This window comes from Lissotriton helveticus, chromosome 1_1, assembly GCF_964261635.1.
Source record: "Lissotriton helveticus chromosome 1_1, aLisHel1.1, whole genome shotgun sequence".
Taxonomy (NCBI): Eukaryota; Metazoa; Chordata; class Amphibia; order Caudata; family Salamandridae; genus Lissotriton; species Lissotriton helveticus.
This window is the reverse complement of record NC_136057.1, coordinates 145030801-145055248: the sequence shown is the minus strand read 5'-3', so window position 1 is coordinate 145055248 and position 24448 is coordinate 145030801. Positions and strand designations below refer to the sequence as shown.

General features: G+C 41.8%; 1 protein-coding gene across 4 annotated transcripts in view; it reads left to right on the top strand.

The window, feature by feature from the left end:
* Positions 1-24448, top strand: part of CLCF1 (cardiotrophin like cytokine factor 1) — a 1651704-nt gene that overhangs the window by 2372 nt on the left and 1624884 nt on the right. The window contains exon 1 of one of the 4 annotated variants that reach the window (XM_078658548.1): positions 1816-2166. The exons of the other annotated variants lie outside the window; for them this stretch is intronic. The gene's annotated coding sequence lies outside the window, so the exon portion shown is untranslated. Of the gene's footprint in view, positions 1-1815; positions 2167-24448 lie in introns of those variants that run through there. 4 annotated transcript variants of the gene reach the window in all.

The following is a 24448-nucleotide window of genomic DNA, read 5'->3' as shown; positions in this document are numbered from 1 at the left end:
ATTTTGGGACCAGGTTCCTTTTACGCCAAGAGGGACCAATGGTATGCACCATGTTGCAAGAGACAATGGTCCCTATCGAAGAATGATATGGGTAATGTTATACGGAACTAAATTACGACCTGGGAAGGTATTATCTAAATAGAAAAAATATTTATTTAGATGAACAATCAAGAAAAAAACCAAATTATAAACAAAGTGCAGTGGGTAAGAATTGGGGTTGCAAATCACCACATATCCAGACCTCAGGCATTTACATACATGGTGGCTTCAACAACAAAATACATATTTAAAACAGTCATCTTTAAAGAACATCTTGTGCTTCACATAAATCCAAATGAAACAATTGGAGTCAAGATGTGGTTGTCGACAGCGTTTCGATCCCGACTAGGGTGTGGGGCCATCATCGGGACAGGAGGAAATATGCCTGAGAGAATCCTGTATAAGGCCAAGAGAATACCAGATGGGAGAACAGGTAAAAGGGGAGAGGGGAAGGGGGGGAGAAGGGTGACAAGAGCAAAAAAGAAAGGTGGTTAGGGAGGGTTTAGCGATGAACCATTACGGTATGCGCAATTACTGAAGTGAACCTTAGGAAAAACACGTCTGCAGTAGAAGGTAGGCGGCGTGGTTGTTGATGGTAAAAACGGCATGAGCAGTGAAAAATGAATCATAATCAATCAAGGTACTTGTAAAGCGCACTACTTACCCGTGAGGGTCTCAAGGCGCTGTATCATATGCTGTAGTGCTGAGATAATCGCACCCACGCACTGCCTCTGTTGGAAAAGTCGCAAGGGTGTGACGTATCGCGTGGTGCTGAGCCAATTTGAAGTGGGGAAAGTTAGTTTCTTGATTGTTCGCCTGAATAAATATTTTTTCCATTTGGATAATACCTAAGCAGGTTGTAATGTAGTTCTGTGTAACATTACCCATATCATTCTTTGATAAGGACCATTATGTCTGCAGGCATTTTGCCATGAGTGCCCGTATTAAAAAATTAACTCCAGTATGCTGGCACCAGAATTTTGCAATGTGTGTCCCATATTCCCATATGCCTAGAATTAAAACTAGTGTGCCAGTGTCAGCATTTTGCCACAGCTAATGGGTATGCCTAGAATTACCTCCAGTATGTCAGAATATTCCAATATGTGTATCCATAAAACAAGAATAAACTCCAGTATGTTACGGTCACAAGCATAACACACGCATGAGTACTAGCGCTCACAGACTTATGCTTATTCTCACTCACCTACTGTTATTCTCACTCTGACTCACACTCACAGGTTGGACTGCCTTAGTTGCCAGCACTGGGTAGACCCTTGAGTTAGGAACACAGGTTCCTTCTTCCGCAAGCACTGACTCAGGAAAGTGAAAGCTGAAGTCTGCCATGCGTAGTAGGCTTCATCTTTCGATTCGAAAACTATATTCGGTATGTAAACAACCATAAAAGTAGCTGACAATAAAATATTAACACATGATTATGCCAGCGTAAAAGCAAGAGCACTTACAAATAGCTATGTATATCAATACATGGCAATACATTTGGAGTACTTGCGTCCAGTATCCATAAAATTCATTATAACACGATAAAACAATACTTTTACGTATATTGATTGCTTTGGTGATAAAAAGTGCAACATTATGACAAACCCTAGTATCATTTAGCTCAAGCATATATTTCAGGGCAGTAATATGCGATCTAATATCTTGTACATGAAAGAGTCGTTTGTTATATTCTTAAATGTCACTGCTTGAGATTCTTTGTGCAGTTCTCATCACATCTCATGCTATGTTCTCTTTTCCAATTCCATTTGGAACTTAGCTGTTGGTCATCGTGAGAGTCGGTTGCACTGGACCTTCGCGATGACCAGACGTTGCTGTGCTGCATATTAAAATATTTGGAAGAATATTTGAATTATTCAATTTGTAATAAGTGGTGACGAGCTGAGGAACACTCCTGTAAACTACGACGAGCAGCACCGGAGTGGCATGTTCCTGAGCCTACGATTTGCATTACTGAAGCTAACTGTACTGTTATTGGCAAAGTACTGTTTGTGGCATTTCTTTCGAGATATGGAGAACGAAATCCAGAAAAATTGTGAGTATCTGGGCGAAGATGGCACAATTTAAGCAGTTTCAGGAGATTGAGGAGGACTCAGAAACATCAAAACGGTAAGCGCACCGCGAGCCCATATATTTTTGAAAGTATATACCTGAGCTCACAGCATTCATCATTTCGGAATTTTCAGCGCTGATGGAGGATTCCAGCACTGAGCTTCCTTTAGAGCAGAAAAGTGACTCACACAACGTGGTGTCGTGACGCACGCAATGTGGGAACCATTTTGTGTAATCTCTGGATGTGTGTGCATAGCAACGTGTTAAAAGGAGACAGTGTTAAAAGGAGACACTCTTGCAAGTTTGTAAGTCTTTTATTGCTTACAAAGTAGAGCCACCAACTCCTACTGCCAGCCTGTCGATTCTCCAGGTTACAACTGTCTCAGTGAGACGCTACCATGGAGATGGAACAGGCAAGCACCTGCACATAACTTTGAATGATTACAACACAACGCGTATAGCAATAAATATGCGCATCACACTAAGGGCCATATGTATCAACATTCCGTTTTGCGATTTCTAAATAGCGATTTTTAAGGATTCGCTATTTAGAAATCGCAAAATGGTATGTATGTAGAAAATCGTTTTTTTTTTGCGATTCCTTACAATTCCTTAATTGCGATTTGCAAATTGCTAATCGCAATTAAGGAATCATTTCCCATTCAATTCTATGGGCCAGGAGGCCCATAGGAATGAAGGGGAAATTTGTGAATCGCAATTTGCTATTCGCAAATTTAGAATATTTTCAAGGGTGCAGGGGTGTCCAAAGGACACCCTGTTGCACCCCTGAAATCTGCATGGGTGCACATGTGGCGCACATACATGCCCTAAGGGCATGTATGTGCGTCACATGGCACTTTGAAAAATGAAAAAATATGCATTTTGAAAGGAATTCGCAACTTACCACCAACTAGAATTTGGTGGTAATTTGCGATTCCTTAAGGCCAATTAGCTATTTTTTTGGGCTTCTTACATTGCATTTAAGGAATCTCACAATTTGCGATTCCTTAAATGCAATCGCAAGATAAGGAATCGCAATTTTTGCTATTCCTTATTTTTCAAGCATATTTGCTTGATACATACCATTAGTCCAAATTGCATTCGTAAACGCCGAAATTCTGCGAATTTCGGCGTTTGCGAAGTCAATTTGGCTTGATACATATGGCCCTTAATGTGGTAAACTCTACTGGGATTCAGCTATAAATAAAATAAAGAAGGAAAACATCCTCAGTTACAACCCAGTGAAATTCAGAGAATAGATCGGTGGAATTTCTTCACTGTTGGTTCACAAGTAAGTTATAGACTTTGGTATTTATTTTGCAATAATAATTCATCAAGTAAAAATAATACTCAACATCTGAGTACATTTGTTTAAGGACGTAATAAAAATAAAAAAAAGTGGAAAAATGCAATTTGATCCACCAGCTTAATTTTTGCAAAGGAGAACCTCCAGTAGCTTGGACGGCTGTCCTGGCCTCCGTGATCAAACGTGTTCAGGATCAACACGGTCTGGAGGCGGCTTTTGAATTGGAAATGAGACTCGTTGGGGTGTAGTTTCCGATCTCATCCTTGCTAATGTCAAGGGGGATGCGGTGAGTTTTCAGGTGTCTAATGCTATACGCGATGTCCCCTATGCCGATAAGCCCTGGCAGTTACCGAAAATCATTGTGGAGGCATCTAAGACCATTGGCCGTAATAGTTTGGGTGTTAAGCCTTTTGCTAAAGTAACGGCTCAACCGCAAACTCAGACGGAGAAGTCTTCTAAAGATGATCGCCTGAATTGTCCAAAAAAGAATTGGAATAATAAAAAACAGGGGAAACAGCAACAGAAGCAGGGGTCACGTCCTACATCGCCAATACCTGTGTCTACTGAGCGCACATATGATTTGCGCAACCGCGCTAATATTAAGTCACCTGATCGATTTCAGGTTCCTGATCAACGTTGTCCTCGCCCCTTTGCAGGAAACATCGGTCTCACAAACCGGTGGAGGAGACCGCAGCAGAGGCCGGGGTGCCCCCCAAGGACGTGAGCAGTCCCGCCAGACGGAAGGTAAAGGCAAGCAGGACGACTTTCAATGTCAACGACCCCAGTTTCAGAAAAAGAAAGTTGCCGCCTTGACTGCAAGGTCTGCCACGGATAGTGAGAACACAGCTTGGGAACCTGACATGGGCGCTGACACTGCTAGACAGCGCGGCGCAAATTACAGAAGTGATGGAAGCATTGCGTCCATATCTGAAGGCGACAGCAACTGACACGTTCGTTGCTGTTGAGACACTAGAGTGGCTCCCCCTTACAGACTCTATAAAATTGGCCTTTTAATTGAAGGTGACATACAACGTAAAATAAAAGGGATTTTTTGGAAAAATCTAACTTCTATCTATGACCTATTGTTAGCAGAGGCTGGCCACCACCCTTCGTTCTGGCTGCTCCGAGAGGGTAGGAGGTAATCCTCCCTAGTTTCGCACATACTGTGCCGAAAGAGCAGGCGCTGAATTTTACAGAAGAGTGGGCTAAGGTGCCTGCGCCTGCTTTGTACCGTACTCAATGTGGATGGGATAAGGTTTCACCCAGACATGAGATTCCATTACGGTCTATGCCACAGCCTCAACCCCAATATCCCATGCAACATGAGGCGAAAGCTTCCATTGCAGAAATCCTTGAACAATTGGCATATCAAGATGTGATTGAAACGTGTGTCGCCGATGAATAATCCTCTTTTTACTGTGACCAAGACTGATGGCTCGTACCGTTTGGTATTGGATTACCGGCACTTGAACGCTCATTGTCGGACCTGCGCAGTACAGAATACTCACAGTTCTGCCCTTGTGGATAGTCTCGTGCGTAAACGGTTTAAGACCACACTTGACATATCCAATGGCTTTTTTAGCCATAACCTGGCTTCACTTAGTAGTCAATGGACAGGGTTCACCTGTGGCGGCAAACAAAAACAGTTCAGAAGATTGGCCATGGGCTACAAGAACAGTCCAGGTGTCTTTTCCATTTGGATAGTCTCTCTCTTAGAGGGACTCGACCCTTGTTGGACTTGGGCCTTGTGGCAGGTTCACCCCTGAACTTTTTGCCTTAAAGTATAGTGATTTCTGGTCTTTGCGCACTTTGACACTGTGGCGCAGTGTAAAGTGCGTGCGCTCCCTGAGTGCGTGGAGTGAGATAGGCCTGCCCTCCCATAGGAATGCATGGGGAATGTATGGGTCCCTGGTAGTTCCTGATGCGTGGGGAGTGCAGGCTCGAGTTTAGTATGTGTGAACTCGTGAGAGTGAATGCTGCGAGATGGTGTATGCGGCATGTATGTGTCTAGAAGGGGAGTGCTACTTCTGGACATTGAGATATGTGTGCAGTGAGGGTGCTGGAGCGTGATTGGCTGGAGCTGGCTGGCATGCCAGGCTCCAGGAAGTCTGGATGGGTCTGCCCGGTGGTGAGTGTGAGATTAGCATGAGTGATGTGTGGGAGGAGTGTACCTGTGTCCTGGATGGGCTGGGTTTTCCCCACACAATGCTGACTCCGCCCCCCTGTGGTGTGTCTAACGACCCTAGCCTCCCCAGTGAATGAAATGGGTGGTTGGGCCATCAAGAGTGTTCCAGAACCAGCTGCGACTAGTTTCTCCCCCACCCTGCACCCTTAGACAAAGGATTTGTCTGTATAAAAAGAGGCTGTGACCTCTTGGAAAATGTTCTTGTTCCCAACTTGAATCTACCAGGGGCTGTTGCTGCTTGGGCCCAGGGTTGGCTTGCCTCCCTGGGCCCTGCCCTGCTCCTGGATTTCTGATGGCCTTTCCCTGCTAGGAGCTGCTGTGCTCCACCTGAGGTCCTGGACTCTGATGGACCTTGCTACTTTTCTTCCTAGCGCTTGGGAGCGCTTTATTCTGCTCATAGCGCTGGAAGCGCTGTATTTCTTTCCTAGCGCTTGGGAGCGCTTTTATCCTGCTGATAGCGCTGGGAGCGCTGTCCCTTGACCCCTTGAGAGCACTGTTTATGCCCACAGCGCTTGGGAAGCGCTGTTTATTCGAGCCGGTGCCCACCCGACATGGCCCCGTTATCACCGCCGCGGCCCCAGACCCGGAGAAAGATAGCCGCCGGCATCCCCACCCGGCCGCGCTGGGATTGGTCCAGCCGGCCGAGCCTCCTGATGATGCCTTCCCGGGGCCGCGCCGTGATTGGCTGCCGGCCCGGGATTCCCTAGTGACGCTGTTCCCGGGCCGCGCGTGATTGGCTGCCGGCCCGAGGAGATTCCCCGTCCCGCCCCTGCCGGGGAGCGAGACGGAAGCAGCCAGTGGTGCGAGCGTTGCGGGGCTCCCGTGACCAGGAGGGAGCCCCGGATACTAAATTGCCAAGGAGCTACGAAGGCTCCTGTTCGTGTCCCGGTCCCGAGATGGGGGACCGTGAGAAGAGCGGCCGAGCGCATGGGGAAGGCGGGGCTCTCGTGTGGTGAGAGAGCCCCGCAAAGCGCTACCGCCGCCGAGCACCGCCAACAGACCCGGTGAGTGCCTTCCAGGGGAGGAGGTGCGTCGGGGCACATTGCCGGTGCCCGCCCCTCCCCTCCAGAGCGAGCCCTGTTGTGCTCAGAGGCCCGTGGGGCCTCACCGTATGCCGAGTCCCCCGAGAGGGACTCCGCCCACTCCGCCTATTCTTCCGAGCCCTGAGAGGCTCTTGCCCATTTCTGGCCATGTCGTGTCCACAGAGGAGGGACTCCAACGTGCCCACATGTGTCTGTGAGCCCAGCGAGGCTCCAGGCCACCTTTTGCTTTGCGAGCCCCGAGAGGCTCGGTTGCTCATTCCTGCTGAAGAGCCTGAGAGAGGCTCAGGGCACCAGTTCGTGCTCAGAGCCCAGAGAGGCTCATTGCCCGCATTTGTTCTTGTTCTAGAGCCCAGAGAGGCTCAGCAGTGCCACAGTGGTGGTTCCTGGGCCCACGAGGCTCCAACGTTGCTCTAACTCTCCTGCATCAGCTGCCCAGCACTTTTTGGGCAGCTGCTACGTTTAGGTTCTGGCGCAAGTGGCGCAACCTGGACTTTGTGAGTTCTGCGCTAAAGGTGATTTATGCGCTAACTGAGGTTTAGATGCTGTTATGATCTATGTCCTATTGCTTTTGGGTGTTAGGAAATGTACAATGTGTAGTATGTTTTGCGCACCCTGTGTTCTGCACCTCTGAATGTGTTGTTGATGCATCATGTGCCTTGTTCCTTACACCGCTGAACGTGTGTTGATGCGTCATGTGTTTCCCTTACACCTCTGAATGAATGTTATGCATTGCATCATGTGTTATGTGCTTGCTAGTACAGGTGGTGCTAGTGAGGTCCTGGCCCCCTGCGTGACCTGTTCCTAAGGTGGTTAGGATTGCGTAGGTGGTAGTTACTGGTTGTGTGCTCTATTTTTATATTGTGCTACAGTGATTTTCTGTTATGGTCTAAGTGATATTCCAAGGGCTTGATACTGAGCTCGCCCCCTGACCAGAGTCCCAGGACCAGTGGACTCTATTGTGCCTTCCCTGACAAGTTGCTGGGACTTGTCTGATCTCCCTGGGCCCCTGGGGCCTCGCTGAAGTGTGCCTCGCTCGTTCCCTCGGCAGCTCATGCACGGCAGCCCGTCCAAGCCTCGAGCAGCGCCGCTCTCCCCTGAGCCGCGCCGCTTCGCTGGGTCGCCCGCATCCTGCCTTCCCCTCCTCTTCTGAGCCGCACACATTGGTCGCCCCAGAGAAACGCTTGTACCTTGCCGGCCGCCCGCTCAAGCCTCGAGCCGCACCACTCTCCCCTGAGTCGTGCCGCTTCGCTGGGCCGCCTGCTCAAGTTTACTAAGGAGGTCACTCGCATTATCCCACGCAACCAGGACGGAAGGTACTGTCCGATAGGCTCTATGTTCTAAGTTCTAGGCCTACAAGTATTGTATTCTACGTTCAGAAAGTGCTATTCCTGACAGTGGTCCAGGTGGCCCTGTCTTGTAAATAATCCCTTGTAAATTCTGCCCGTGCCTCTGGCACATTGTAAAGTGTGTGTTTTATCTAATGTGTTTTGGTGTAATACAAAGGCTATTTTTATATAACCTTGTGTGGAGTTTCCTTTGTGGTGGGTCCTGGGTGTTGTTGCTGGGGTGCGTGCGCAAATACTTAACTTACATCGCCTCCAAGTTTAGCCTTGCTGCTCGCGCCACGTTACCTAGAGGGTGAGCAGGGGTTATCTTGGCGTGTAACTCCCTTGCCCTGACTTGGGAGTGGTGGTCTCTGACTGACTTTGGCGAAAGCCGTGGCCAGCCAGGGATCCCATTTCCAACAACCCTCATGCGTGCTCGTAAGTTGATCACATTTATCTCACAGATGACGAGTTATGGCTGCATCTGTGTCGCGTTGCCCGCATCATTTGCATGTTTGCGGACTTAGGTTACAAATTTAACTTTGCAAAATCACACATTGCAGAGTACACAGTGTTGTTCCTGGGCTATGAGCTCAACAATGAAGGTCGAGGTTTAGCACTTCACTTCCTGGAAAAATGCGCACAGTTGCGCGCTCCTACAACTCTGAAACCACTACAATCTTTACTGGGTTTTTTGAACTTCTGGTGTACTTATATTCCCAATTATGCCAGCGTATCAAGCCGCTTTATACCTTGATACAACCTACTTTAACCAAGTCTTGCTGGCTGCCTGCACATTCAGCTATCTTGCAATTTTTGCAGGCTGATCTTCTTGAATCTAAGTTCATACTGACTCGTGATAACCACACCAACCTGATAATAAGAATTGGGCCTGGGGCGATGGATTTCACATACCTGACTTTTAACACCTTGCCTGCTAAGGCAATTCCCGCTGGGTGCTGAGGAGCTTGGATTCCCATTGTTCATGACAAGGTCAGCTCGTCATAAGCACAGCTCCAGTAAACTGCATGACGAGCTGGCCTTGTCATTAGCATGGAAGTGGTTAATGAGGGTGACAAAGTCCCTATTGCTTACAAGTCACACTTGTAAACTTCGGCTGAAATTCGTTTTTTCACAGTCGAAAAAGTTTTGACCGCAGTGCAGATGGCGATTCTAAAGGAAAGAGCGCTGTCGCAGGCGAAACGCATGTTGGTTGTTACACCATATCCTGCACTGGAGGCAGTGACCAAAGCCAGTGTACCTAATTCAAAAGCTTTGCATACTCGTTGGATACAATGGGCCACATCCTTGACGACTCCAGATGTCACGTTTATTTTTGATTCCTCTTTGCAAACTCAGGAGTTCTTGCAGTATGAATTCTTCTCATCCATTTCCTCTGACCTTGCGCCCGCTGGAGGATTTCCAGTGCATCATTTACACTGACGGATCGGCGCAGCCGGCGACGGTTCAAAGCATGCTTATTCAACGGCCTGCGCAATAGTGGTGGGTACAATGGTGAATGGAGAGTTCAAGTCCGAGGTCGTACATTCACAGACATTCGGGGACTACCGCCAAATTGGCAGAACTACGTGCTTTGGTGCTTGCACTGGAGTACGCTGACCCTTGTGTGACAACTCTAGTTGTAACTGACTCTTACTACTGTGTTCATTCTTACAATAACAATTTATACTTTTGGACTCAGAATGAATTTCGTTATTCCAAAGGTAGCACAATCAAACACAAAATGCTATGGGTTCGAGTGGAAGAGCTTAAAGAATGGCTGCTGCTCGTGTTTGTAATTCATACTCTTGGTCACCAATGCGTGGGAATACACCCTGTTCGTAACTGTCTTGCTGATAAGGCAGCGAAGACAGCAGTAGCAACATATGTAGTAGCAGCAGTTACACATTCCAAAAGTAAGATTGATGATGACATCTTGGCAGCCCTTGCTGCAACAGAGAAGGGAGATAATTACCCTAGAGGGTTCCCTTCTAAATACTCTTATCATTTAAGTCCTGATAAAGATTCCTATGTGAGAATTAACGACATTGGTGACAGATTGATTCCCAACGTGGACCGCAGGCAAACCTTGATAACAGCAGCTCACGAGGGCATGGCCTCGGCGCATGCTGGCGTTTCTGCGACTGTATCTCTTTTACAGCAGCGTTACTGGTGGCGGGGATTGTACAAACAACCGTGTGATTATGTCCTTCATTGTGAGATTTGCCAGCAGATCAAACCTTCAACTGCTGCGTGCCCGCCCTAGACACAGTTGTACATATCTAATAAACCACTTGGGTGTGTTTATTTAGATCACTGCGGTCCTTTCTCCTCAGATACTGCATATAAGTACATCTCAGTTGCAGTGGATTCGTGCACACGCTTTATTTGGCTCTGGCCGCATTGAAGTGCTGATGCCCAAACTGTCATCAAGGACTTGCCTGTCTTTGTGGGAATTTTTGCATGTGGCACCCTTCATTCGAAACAGGATCCAGCGTTCGCCTCTAAGGTGTACAAGGATGCCATGGGTTCATTGGGGGTCCAAGTCAAAGTTTCGTCTCCATACAGACCTGAGGGTAATAGTGCTGTGGAGCGGATGAACCATGACTTAAAGCAATCCTTGACAGCTAGGGTTTTAGGTACTGGCAGGAACTGCCTGACCCATCTCTATAGCGTTCAACGTGCACTTAATAATCTCCCTAGAAGGTCTCTGGGTGGGCGGACCCCATACAAAATGCTCTTTGGCATCAAAATGTTTGTTCCGGACCTTGAGGGTCTAGACCTGGCGGCGTCTGCCACACCCTTTGACGTAGATAATCATTCTGCTGTATTACAGAACCTACAAAAGAGTTTTGACAGTCTTGCAAAGGAACACTTGCCCTCCATAACTGATGCTGCGCTTCAGATTCCAGTAGTTGGCTGGCTACTCCGAGTCGGTGACCTGGTCCGTGAGAAGGTGGAGAACAAGAAGGAGTTCGCCCCCTCATATCGTGCACCGGTACCTGTGCATGGAGTGCAGGGCAAAAGAACAGTCATTTTACCTCCACTTCCTGGTCGCAAGGATAACAGGTACATCTCCATTGACAATGTCAAACTACAGCGAGTGGCCGATTCCTCTTAGTATGACACATGCGGTCTCTTTTGCGGTGATGCTGAGAAATGCTGCCTTGGCTCCAGCGACTACCAACAGGCCTGACGTTGCCATCGAGATGCATACAGTTAATAATCCTTCATTGAATCCACCGGCTGGTGATCCCCTTGATGATACTGAGTATACTTACCCCACAGATTTGTCGTTTCCTGATGTGCAAACAAGTACCCATCAACATGGATCACTGAAATATTATCGACGGTCACATTATCGACTAGCAATAATATCGTTGAATAATTATCGACTACAAAAATATCGACTTTGTATACTTATTACACAAAATACAAAAATATCGACTAAAAAATATCGAGTATTTAGAATATCGAGTATATAAATATCGTCTTATTAAATATCGACTACTAATATATCGTTGTTCATGAAATTACACCTAACACTACAAAAATATCGACTACTAAAATATAGAGTACAAAAATATCGTTTCTAAACAAATATCGAGTTATTTTTTGTACCCTTTCATGTCTAAAATACCATATTAATGGTCTATAAAAGTCATTGCTCTATACAAAAAACATTTTACATATAATACCTGTTACTTTTATAACATTACTATTTATCATCATTGCTATACATTATATTAAATGCGTTCTATCATTTTAAAAAGAATCCTTACATGTAACTAAAATTTTCATAATATTTTTACACTTACACATCTATTTTATTTAACAACTAACCTGCTTTAATGCGGAAAGCACCACATACCACCATTCTCACATCAACAAACACACCAATTAACATAAAAAAATTCAAACTAGCCTATACAATCCTTCCTTTCATCCTACAACCAATCAAATCCAAGCACACAAAATACACATACTATAAAAGGGATAAATGCATTCTACCATTTGCTGCTGCTAACTCCATAGAAAGAAGATGCCAACACTCTGAAGATTTTGTTCCTGAACAAACATCTTTAAAGATCCAGCTCACTAGCTAATCATTCAAGTAAGTTACATTCCATTATTTAACAATGTAAATTAGTAGTCTATTATTTTACTTATATCTCCTAACTCTTCCACTTATTTAATTTTTATCTCCTCCTACTTTTCTGATAGAAAGTACTACAAAAAAATTCCTAATACATGCTCCTATTTCTTCCCCTGCAAAATAAGATTGTAAGTATATATTAATGGTCTGTTATACAACAACAGCTGTTTTTAAACAGTATTTCACAAGATTCATACTTAATTTAAAACATTTTATTCACAGATATTCAGCGATTTTCCGATTTCAACACTACAAATGTATAGAACTACACTAATTAAACATGTAAGTATATATGTTTTTGTTAGTAAACAACCAATATTTAAAATGCTAATTTCTAAACAACATATCTTGCATATTACATCTTCCCTACAGATCCAATAAAAACATCCTACATCAACTATACCAAAAGACAAGACTACCCTTGTAAAAAATGTAAGTATACTTCAATTTGTCTAAAACTTCCAATAAAAACAAGAACTATGTTCTTAACACCATGTTATGTATTTTATATTTCCTCTACAGATATTGTGAATACATCATACATCTATTCTACCTACAGCAAAGAAAAGTACATATTTAGAAGTTAGTATACTTTTAAATATTTCCAATTTCCCAACGCTTCAAAATATATATATTTTTTTAAAACCTTTATTTGGCATCAAAAGGATATACAATTCTAGGTCTACAACCAAACCGGTCGGCCGCAATGTGTAAAGCAATCAGAGGTTCCAAGGCAAACATTACAGAATGAATCAGCAAGAAGCAGAGGCAGTACAATCGTAAAAAGGGGAGAAGAGACTTAGGAACCAGAGGGCCAAAACACAGGAGCAAAAAAAGGTTAATTTTATAATATGGGGATAAGGCGTACGACAGGCTCACTTTCAATATAGAGACGTCCGATGTCCCAAAACCAGCCTCAGCGTCAATAAGGGGATAAGGGGCCGCAGTACAGGAGAGACAACACAATGCACACAAGAAGATCAGGATAATTGAGACATAATCGACACCTGAGCATTATCATCGTCACGTGCCCACCACCCAAACCACAGCTAAGCCAGAACAGAGGGATAGGAGAAACAGCACATCAAAACTAGCCCGTCATAGTGACCTCTAGGAAAAAGGAGGGCAGGGACGAGGAAAAGAGGAGGAAGAGGGGGGGAAGGAGGGGGAGGGGAGGAGGACATGGTGGAACAATGAGAGAAGGAAAAAAGAAATGAAATATAAAAACGAAAGAAAGAAGACACGTCGACACAGGCGTCCCGTGGCGGGAATACAGGAGACAACAGGAGTATCAGCACCAGTGAGGGTACAGCGATCGAGAAGAAAAGCAACCGAACCATAAGAGGAGGGTTAACGACGCCACACACCCCACCCCGAACACACCATGGGAGGCCGGGACAGACGCGGCTTTACGAAAAGGAGATACAAAAGGGCCATAGAACCATAAAACAAACAACAAATAGAACCCAACCCACCCATCCCACCCTGCACCCCTGTAGAAGGCTATGGCCTACCCTTCAGACAGCGTGCCTGTCGCCCTAAACCAGAACCCAAAATATAACGAGAAGGATGAGAGAAGAACGAGACAAAAAAGAAACAGAAACGGAAATACGAAAACAGGAGGGAGGAGCATAAGAACAGCAATCAATATGGTCGGCCTCCGCCCAACCAGACAATCACAGCAAAAACAGACCAGGACGACACCCCATCAAGCGCCATAAAACGTACAGAGAAGGGGACCTCCCACCGCTCCACGGGTACAAACAACTGCGCCACTAAGTCGTATACCAAGAATCAACCAAGAGTCGTGCATATCACCCCCATCCCTTCCGAACCACAAATCCCACCCACCACATGACAGTGTAAAATGAGATACTAAATACAAGACCAGCATACAGTCGAAAAAAATGGTGACTACCATAACAACATGGGGGGTAAATCAGTCCGCAAGGGAGCAGAAGTCCAAACAGAGAGTTTAGATGCATCAGCAATCCCAGCACGGATGATGAAAAACAGGAGTTCAGTTTCGCCGCTGGGGAGGGCGAGGGGGTCTCTATGATAGACAAAGGCAAAGCCATCGGAGCAGGTGCAGGCGGCAGTCCACCAATAGTTCCAGGCATCCATGCCGGACAGGGCCGCGGCACAATGTCCAAGTCCCCGGGGTCAGAACCTCGAAAAACAGGGAGCTCCAAAGTCACCGGCACACAAAACGATCTTCGATCAGCGGCAGCAACACTTGCAGCAATCGAGGGGGGCGAGGCAATGGAGTCACTGAAACAAGAGGGCGGCAAGAAGAAACGGCTGCCCAAAATGGCGGCAGATCGTGGCGGACCCACAGGGACATCGGGGGCCAGGGATGCGCGCAGGGATCTCAGAGCTTCCAGGATATCTCTGACCGTAAGCTCACGCTCACCAGACCAGACCCCCGCGCAATTAGGCAACCCAAGCCCGCCGCCACAGGGCGATTCTTGTTTCAGAGGGTCGGCCGCCATTTCGTGCTCCGGGGTCCCAGCCATGGCAGCCTTGGTGCCGAAAGGATGTCCGCCCAATACGGGTCCCCGCCTACACCAGCACCGGCGCCCCCAGCAAGCAGAGTCCGGGCGCAGAGGAACAGGGCCGCCGGACAAAGCAGCGGCGGGGGGAGGACCCCTTCACAGAGTCAGTCCCCGGTGCATCTCACCCACATCAGCCGCACGGTCACCAGGGCAGGCCCGGATCAGGATCGCCTGGATTTTCGCACAACTGCTCTCATCATTGGTTCACGCTCTCGGCCGGGGCCGAGAGCCGTCGGATCCCACCGGCTAGGTCCCGGTCTAGGTTCCACGGAGGCCCCGATCTTGCGGAGGGCACAACTTCGGAGCCGCTGCACGTTGAAATCTCCGGGCCAAATGGTAAGTACAAACAAGGTGTTCTGTTTCCAATTCCCCGATAATGTGTCGTCTCCGGACAGGATAGTAGACAGGATAGGCAATCAGGCCGGAGGGCTGCGGGAGCCGAGCTAAAAGGCTTCAAAATAATTTTTATCATATGTGACATGTATTTATTCTATCTTCTCTACAGATCTAAACTTTACTACCTTGATGTACTCCACCAAATACTACAACTCAACTATTTAAACAAGTAAGTATATGTAATGTTCACATCAAATGTAGTACTAAGCAAATTAAAAAACTGCTTTTTCCTAGGAAAAACGTTTGTTATGTATAAACATTAACTTAGCATTTCTATATTTTCATACCAACAGTAAATAAAGAAATACATACAAGAAAGTCCTTCAAAATACAGTTCTACATTTGTGATTACTACTTTTAGTAAACGTAAGTATAAATACAACATTAATTATGTTAGCACCACTAAGTGAAATATATGTTATTTGATTTTGTTTCTTTCTACTCTTTCCTAGAACAAGTAAAACAAAATGACAGAAGGTGCAGAATTTGTTATGTCACAGAAAAATAAATTACTGTTATGTTATATGGGTTATGTTTATAGCCAGGAAAGACAAAGTGGTAGAAAAGTTTTCTGGAAATGTACAAAATATTACTCAAACAAATGTTATGGAAGGGCTACTACAGAGGAAACTAATGTGCTATTTACCAGGGAACACAATCATCCCCCCAATGTCACAGAAATTGAAATAAGAGATGCTTTAGAAAGTATAAAGACTGCTAGCACACAAAGTGATAGACCAACAACACAAATCCTTAAAGAGGAACTGTTAAAAGTCCCAGCCCATGCTTCAGGTCAACTACCCTCTATTGACTCCCTAAAACGCACAATTGCATACACTAAAAGACGCACTTCCACAACCCCACCCAACCCTACTACTTTTGAGGAAATTATTATTTCACCAGAAATGTCCATCACACACAATAAAGACAAATTTATCCTTTTTGACAATGAAAGCAGTACAAACAGAATCATAATGTTTGCAACTGCAAGTAATTTAAGAAAAATCCAACAGTGTCCCCAATGGATGATGGATGGAACATTTAAACCATGCCCAAAACCTTTTTATCAACTATATTCCATCCACGGGTTATACCATAACTATAACATCCCTTTCATTTACTGTTTGCTACCAAACAAACAGCAAAACACTTACACAGAAATATTAAATGTTCTCAAAAATGAAATCAATAATTATTTTCCAGAAAAAATAATTATTGATTTCGAATTAGCTATGATTAATAGCATTTTGAAATTATTTCCCCACACAGCAATCCAGGGTTGCTACTATCATTTCAATCAGAGCATATGGAGACATCTCCAAAAATCAACTTTAAGTATTTTGTACTCAACAGATAGCACCTTTGCCTATCAAATTAAAAAATTGATAGCACTGGCCTACGTTCCTGTTACCGATGTAGCGGAACACTATAATTTATTAATTGACAGCACATATTACAAGAGGAATGAAGATAAACTAACCCCATTACTGGATTATTTCGAAGATACTTGGGTGGGAGGTTGCACAGATCTGGACATCGACGCCAACCCAAATTCCAAATCCCTTGGTGGAATGTCTATCTTAGTACTTTAAACCAAGAGTCTAAAACCAACAACAGTGTAGAAGGGTGGCATAATGCTTTCCAAGCTACCACAAGCAGAACAAGACCCACATTCCATAACCTACTAGAAGCTTTGATAAAAGAACAAAGCTATCAAGAACTAAGAATGGAACAATCTGTGACCCAAATTGGTCCAAAACTAAGTAAACAAACTAAACAAATGTTCAGACTACTGCAAAGTCAAGTCACACTATACCCTACAACTAGAGGATTAGAATATCTGGCAATAATAGCTAAAACCCTACTATAAAAATATCGACTAAATATACTAATATCTTCTTACAATAATGATACATATAACAATCATAAACATTTCTAAACAATTATAAATAAGACATATTTGTTTTACAAACGTATCAACATTTTGCACATTATTTCTGAACAAATATGCAATATTTATAATTACATCACACATACACATTACATAAAGATCGACATTTCCCACCCAATAAATAGAAATATAAAAATAATTACAATTTCTGTAGATGAAAGAGACGTAATGAAGCAAAATACAATCCATACAATCCATTACAAAGTATGAAAAATCCAATATGGGAAACCATCAAAAACCCGAAAAATTATGTAAAAATAAAATAAACGCTCCAGGAAATCCCGAAAACAGTAGTGTGGACACTTTAGTATTTAAAGTGATATACACACAACTTTAAAAAAACGGTGACGCATACCAATGTATCAATCCAATACAAAACCCTCAAAAATCCCGAAAAAAGGTTCAAATTATTAAAATCCGCTCCTGGCAAACACGAAAAATAGGAGATACACGTAAAAATATAACCATAATAAGTCATACATTAGTATCTCCGAAAAAAAACACGCTTCCTTCCATGTAGTTTTCATGCGAGGAACCGGAACCTGTAAAAAAACATACATAACGAAACCCACCCACAAATAGCCCATAAAATTTGTAAATACACTCACAATTAACATTAACCATGTAAGAAGACATTTCCTAACAATTCAAATAACACTAGAACTAAAACATACACGACGCATCTATAACGACGACATTACACCTAAACGCTACATTAACAAATCATACATACACACAAAAACACTACACAGTTCGAATATAGTGGAGAAGTGTGGCTCAGGGGTTAGAGGCAGCAGACCCGGAAGCTGAGATCGGTCCTGGACCAGGGTTCAATTCCCCGCCTCGGCGGGTCTTGGGCTAAAAATTCCACGGACTCGATAATTCTCGCCCCGGTGCCTCCTCGACTCACGGGTTCACACTCTGCGACTCTGGGCAATAGCTTGCTTAATCTCCACAACGGCCCCTCGCGGCGGGATGCCTGACTTTCACCTTGTGGATACCCTGCTATCTCACAGGGGAATACCAGGAAGGGTTCCCTAAGCAAGCGCCGGGAAACCCACTGCGGGTAGCTGTGCGCTATATAAGCTCAACTACATTATACCCTCAAACATTACCACTCAGTCATAAATGGTATATAAAATTTACCTTACCTCTCTCCACACGAAGCAACTCCCAACCGCGAGCTTCTCCAGTCTTGAATGAAGCGCAATAACCTTACGCGGTAAAAAAGTAGTCCCCTTAAACCAATTTTGAAAGGTATCATAGAAAATACAATGTTATAGTATAAAAATATAATACATACACATTGTTATTGTCACAAATTAATAAAGTAGACTCATTATAATTTAAACTGTTAAAAACATTTACATTTCTTTAATATTAATTAATATATATTAATTAATATATATTAATAATATTAAATAATTATGTAACACTTGAAATGATATATGTAAAATTTTTATTTTTGTGTACATTTATAGGAATAAGTTTGTGTTTGTTTATAACTAAACATTATTAATTGTTTTGTAAATCATTAATAATAATAAATAATATAACTTATTTATTATTATTAATATAAAAATGATAACCATTTACTATATAAATAATGCCCTTAAATAATGTATTTTTATTTCTCTGAATGTATGTATTTCTGAAAAGAAAAGATAAATGTTTAAGTTTATTAATTAATAATAATAATAATAAATATATTTGTTATTATTTTTATTAATTAATTTTTTTTATAATAATGTCTAAGTATTATAAAAGTATATAATTGCATAAATAATCTTTTACCAATACCAGATATTATTATTAAACATATTATTCCCCTTTACAGTTATAAAGTTAACAACATAATATATTTATATGTATAATTTAAAAACAACATTGTCAGAAATATTTGAAAAAAATGTCTTAATTAGTATTTCCATATCTTGAGCAAATATAATAATTGTCATGTTACTTTATAAAAATTTATATATTAAAATTGAATATTTAATAATATTAATATATAATATTAACATTATTAAATATAAATGGAACAAACAGAAAAATAACTTGAATTTTATTTATTTCAATATAAATACTTGTTACAGAAAGTGATTGATAATAATATTTTGTTTTGACATAAAAAATGTTGTGAAAAAATTTTGTGTGACAAATTAAAACATGTACATAAATGATAATGTGTTATTCTGCAAATACAACATTTCCAAAAATGTTTATGTTATATTTGATAGTGATTGTATTGTATTACACATGAAAAAAATGGAAAATTGTAATAAAGTTTTTTGAAAACATCCATTTTGCATTGTCTTGTAATATAATAACACACTAATGTAAAATTATATGCAAATGTGCTGGACACTGACCGATTAATAATTGCTATTCCTACTCCAGTCAAAGTATTATCAGAGAAGTTGCTGGACACTGACCAATTATTATTTACTATTCCTACTCAAGTGAAAGTAATATGTGGAAAGGTGCTGAAGACTGACCATGTATAAATTAGAATAGCTACTTTAGTATAATGTTATAGTGTAAAATTTGTCAAATATTTATATATATTTTATAAATATTATTAACATATATTAGTAGTATATTTTTTGCAGAGTATTTCAAAAAATTATTATTAGCATAAAAATGAGCAACATTTTTTCACAAAAATCTTTCAATTATTTGTAATATTTATAAATTTTTTTCTCACACTTTATATACACAAAACAGACCCAGAACCCTAAAAATACCCCTTTACCCTAAAACTGAAAAGTGTCCATGTACTCAAAAATATACTCCTTTACCCAAGAACTGGAAACTGACCCTGAACCCAAAAAATTCTCCTTTACCCAAAAACTGAAAACTGACCCTGAGCCCTAAAAAATGCCCCTTTACCCAAAAACTGACCCTGAACCCAAAAAAATCTCCTTTACCCAAAAATTGAAAACTGACCCTGAACCCTAAAAAATACCCCTTTATCCAAAAACCAAAAACTGACCCTGAACCCTAAAAATTCCCCTTTACCCAAAAACTAAAAACTGACCCTGAACCCAAAAAATACCCCTTTACTCAAGAACTGAAAACTGACCCTGAACCCAAAAATATACCCCTTTACCCAAAAACTGAAAACTGACCCTTACCCATTAAATATACCCCGTTACCCAAAAACTTAAAACTGACCCTGAACCTAAAAATATATCCCTTTACCCACAAACTTAAAACTGACCCTGAAGCTTAAATAAACCCCTTTACCCGAAAACTGACCCAGAACCCTAAAAATACCCCTTTACCCAAAAACTGAAAACTGACCCTGAACATTAATTATACCCCTTTCACCAAAAACTGAAAAGTGACCCTGAACCCCAAAATATACCCCTTTACCCAAAAACTGAAAACTGACCCTTACCCATTAAATATACCCTTTACCCAAAAACTTAAAACTGACCCTGAACCTAAAAATATACCCCTTTACGCACACACTTAAAACTGACCCTGAAGCTTAAATAAACTCCTTTACCCAAAAACTGAAAACTGACCCTGAACCTTAAATATACCCCTTTACCCACAAACTGAAAACTGACCCTGAACCCTAAAAATACCCCTTTACCCAAAAACTGAAAACTGACCCTGAACCTTAAATAAACCCCTTTACCCAAAAACTGAAAACTGACCCTGAACCTTAAATATACCCCTTTACCCACAAACAGAAAACTGACTCTGAACCCTAAAAATACCCCTTTACCCAAAAACTGAAAACTGACCCAGAACATTAATTATACCCCTTTCCCCAAAAACAGAAAAGTGACCCTGAACCTTAAATATACCCCTTTACCCACACAATAAAAACGTACCCTGAACCCTAAATATACCCCTTTACCCAAAAACTGAAAACTGACCCTGAACCTTAAATATACCCCTTTACCCACAAACTGAAAACTGACCCTGAATTCTAAAAATACCCCTTTACCCTAAAACTGAAAACTGACATTGAAACATAAAAATACCCCTTTACCTAAAGAGAGAAAACTGACCCTGAACACTAAAATTCCTCCTGTACCCAAATTTAATTAATATTATTTAATTAACTATTAATGATTAATTAACTATAATTAATAAGTTAATATATTAGCAAAATAGCTGTAATTAATTAAATATAATTATTTATCATATTTATTCCCAAACAAATATTTAATAATAACAATATATGGAGAAAAAAATATTTATTAATAATTAAATCAAGTAATTAATATTAATTAATTACTATTTATTTACTAATGATAAATATGTACCAAATTATATGAATTAATTAACAAATCAATATTTAATCTTTACCAATTAAATGATAATTTAAATTTCTCACAAACATATCATAATTAATTATTTCTTTTTAATTACTCCCCACCCTTATCCCCTATTAACCCAACATCCCGCTCCTAAACATTAACTACAATTTATACCAATAACAAATATGATTTTTTTTTTAGCACATTAGCTGTAATTATTTTCATGTAATTATTAATACATTTTTCACCAATTATTTAATGAACTATAACAAAATATTATATATATAACAATTACTCTAAATAATGTAATTATACCAAATTATATTAATTAATTAACTAATTTATATTATTTAATTTCCAATTAACTAATTATGAATAATTAATTACCAATTAATTACTACATAACATTTTATTACCAATTATATTAATTAATTAAATAATTAATATTATTTTTTTCCAATTAACTAATTAATAATAATTAATTACCAATTAATTACTACATAAAATTTTATTACCAATTATATTAATTAATTAAATAATTAATATGATTTATTTTCCAATAAACTAATTAATATTATTTAATTACCAATTAAATACTAATACAAATTTTATAGAAATTTATATAAATTAATTAACTAATTAATATTAATTATTTCCCAATTAATTAAAATATATAAATATTTACAAACATATATTAATTAATTAATTATTTTAAATTACTCCCCACCCTTATCCCCTCTTAACCCAACATCCCGCTCCTAAACATTAACTACAATTTATATTACTATTACACTTTATTTATATTTTTTACCTTTTTTCAACATAATATCGATATTTTTTACTTAGACTATTAATCGATATTTTGTCATGTCGATATTTTTGAGTCGATATTTTTGGACTCGATATTTTATTATCATTATTGTAATCGATATTTTTAACAACGATATTTTTGTTCTCGATATTTTATTATATTCGATATTTTTTACTCGATATTTTGTCCATTCGATATTGTGGAGTCGATATTATGTCTGTGCACCCATCAACATTTCTATTTTTGCTATTTGGTTTAAAAGACATTTTTTGATACCACCTTGAACTTATATTTGGCTGGTGCTTTTTTCAATCTTTTTGTTCATGGCAATTGGATTTGGTTATGTTTTTTCATCTGTAAATGGACATTATGTTAAAGAAAGAACTTCAATTAGATTTATTGATGGAACTTCGGAGAGCACGAGCAGAGTTTGTCGCCAACAACATTTCCGTTAGCACTTACCCCGCCAAGGCTATCTTTTCTCTGCTTAAGGGCATGAAGAGCGCGGGCGTAACTGGGGTTTCCCCCATTGTAAATGTCATGGTACTTATAGAGCGCACTGTCACCAGACGGTCACCTTGCGGTGTTGCCTATGCGGCTTCCTGGCGCTGATACTCATACCGCTGTGGAACCCCTCCTGACTTTCCCTGTGAAGTGTCCACTCCTGGGCACCCCCAGGGTGAAGCCAGGCATCCTTAGCGCTGTTGGGGCCGGTGTGGAGGCTAAGCAAGCTATTGCCCAGAGTTGCAGCATGGGGCCCGTGATTAGAATAGGCACCGAGGCGAGAATTAACAAGTCAGAGGAAATTGAGCCTGAGACCCTGCCGAGGTGGGAATCGAACCCTGGTCCCTGGCCAGAACTCTGCATCAGGGTCTGCCGCTCTAACCATTGAGCCACACTCCTCCATTTCTTCGAACCATCAGTGTAATGAGCTGGCCAGGTATTTTGTGAACAAGGTAGAGAAGATCTATCTTGGCTTGCCAACCTTGGACACGTTTGCAGAGGTGGCTGTGCCGGGGGGATATTGGTCCCATGGTGGGCAACATCCTGTCATCTTTTCCTCCTTTGTCCTCCACAGAGTTTGAGTTCCTCTGTTTGAAAATCAAATCGGGCTTGCCGGCAGATCCTCTGACACCCGCCCACTTTCGTCAGTTTCATGCTTTGATTTCCTCTGTGAATATTGATCTGGTCAACCTCTCTCTGTCTTCAGCATCTGTACCAGTGGCGTGGAAACACGCCAAAGTCATTCCACTGCTTAAGAAACCGTCTCTGGATCCTTCTGAGTTGGGCAACTATCGCCCCATTTCCCAGTTGCCTTTTTTGGGAAAGCTGGTCGAATCTCATGTGAACTCCACTCTCTCTGAATTTATTGAGCAAAATGCTCTTTGACCCTTCGCAGAATGGTTTCCGAGCACGCCACAGCACAGAGTCTGCCCTGCTGGCCATGACGGAAGCAATCCGGGGGAGTCTGGATGTCGGTGATTCGGCGGCCATAGTCCATTTGGACTTAAGTGCCGCATTCGACACCGTCTCTCACGTGAAACGTTTGAAGCGCCTACAGGAAATTGGCATCGGGGATATGGCTTTGGACTGGTTTCGGTCCTTTCTGGAAGGGAGATATTTCCAGGTCTCGTGCCAGCTTTTCATTCGCAGGAGTTTGCCTTGCGACAGGGGGTGCCGCAGGGCTCAATACTGAGACCCATACTGCTAAACATTTACGTCAGCCCCCTGGCTTCGGTAGCAAAAGGTAGGGGGTTGTCACTGGTGTCGTATGCTGACGGCACCCAATTGGTGATCGCCTTCTCCAAGAAATGTAGCGTTAATCTGGACAAGTTCAAAGAGGACCTGCTAGTGGTTGCGGATTGGATGGCGGTAAACTGCTTGCAGTTGAACGCAAGTAAGTCTGAGGTTTTATTGTTCGGGAAGGACCGCGCGTTGTGGTCTGAGCAGTGCTGGCCGTATCATCTTAAACAAGCCCCATTGCCCAAGGAGGCTGTGAAGAACTTGGGCGTGTAGTTCGACAGCGGCCTTACCTTCGACATTAAATCGAAAGCGGTTGCAGGGGTTTGTTTTGGGCTTCTGCAAGGCTTGAAACAGCTGCTGGTTTTTTTTCCTCCTAAAGTGCGTCAAATCATTATCCAGGCGACAATTATATCTAGACTGGACTATGGCAACTCTCTCTATCTTGGCGCTAATAAGTCCAGTATTAGGCGCTTTCAGAGAATACTGAATGCAGCGGCACGCATTTTGGTGGCACTTCCGAAATCTTTCTCTGTTTCTCAGGTCCTTCCTAAACCACACTGGCTGCCTGTTGAAAAGCGCATCCATTTT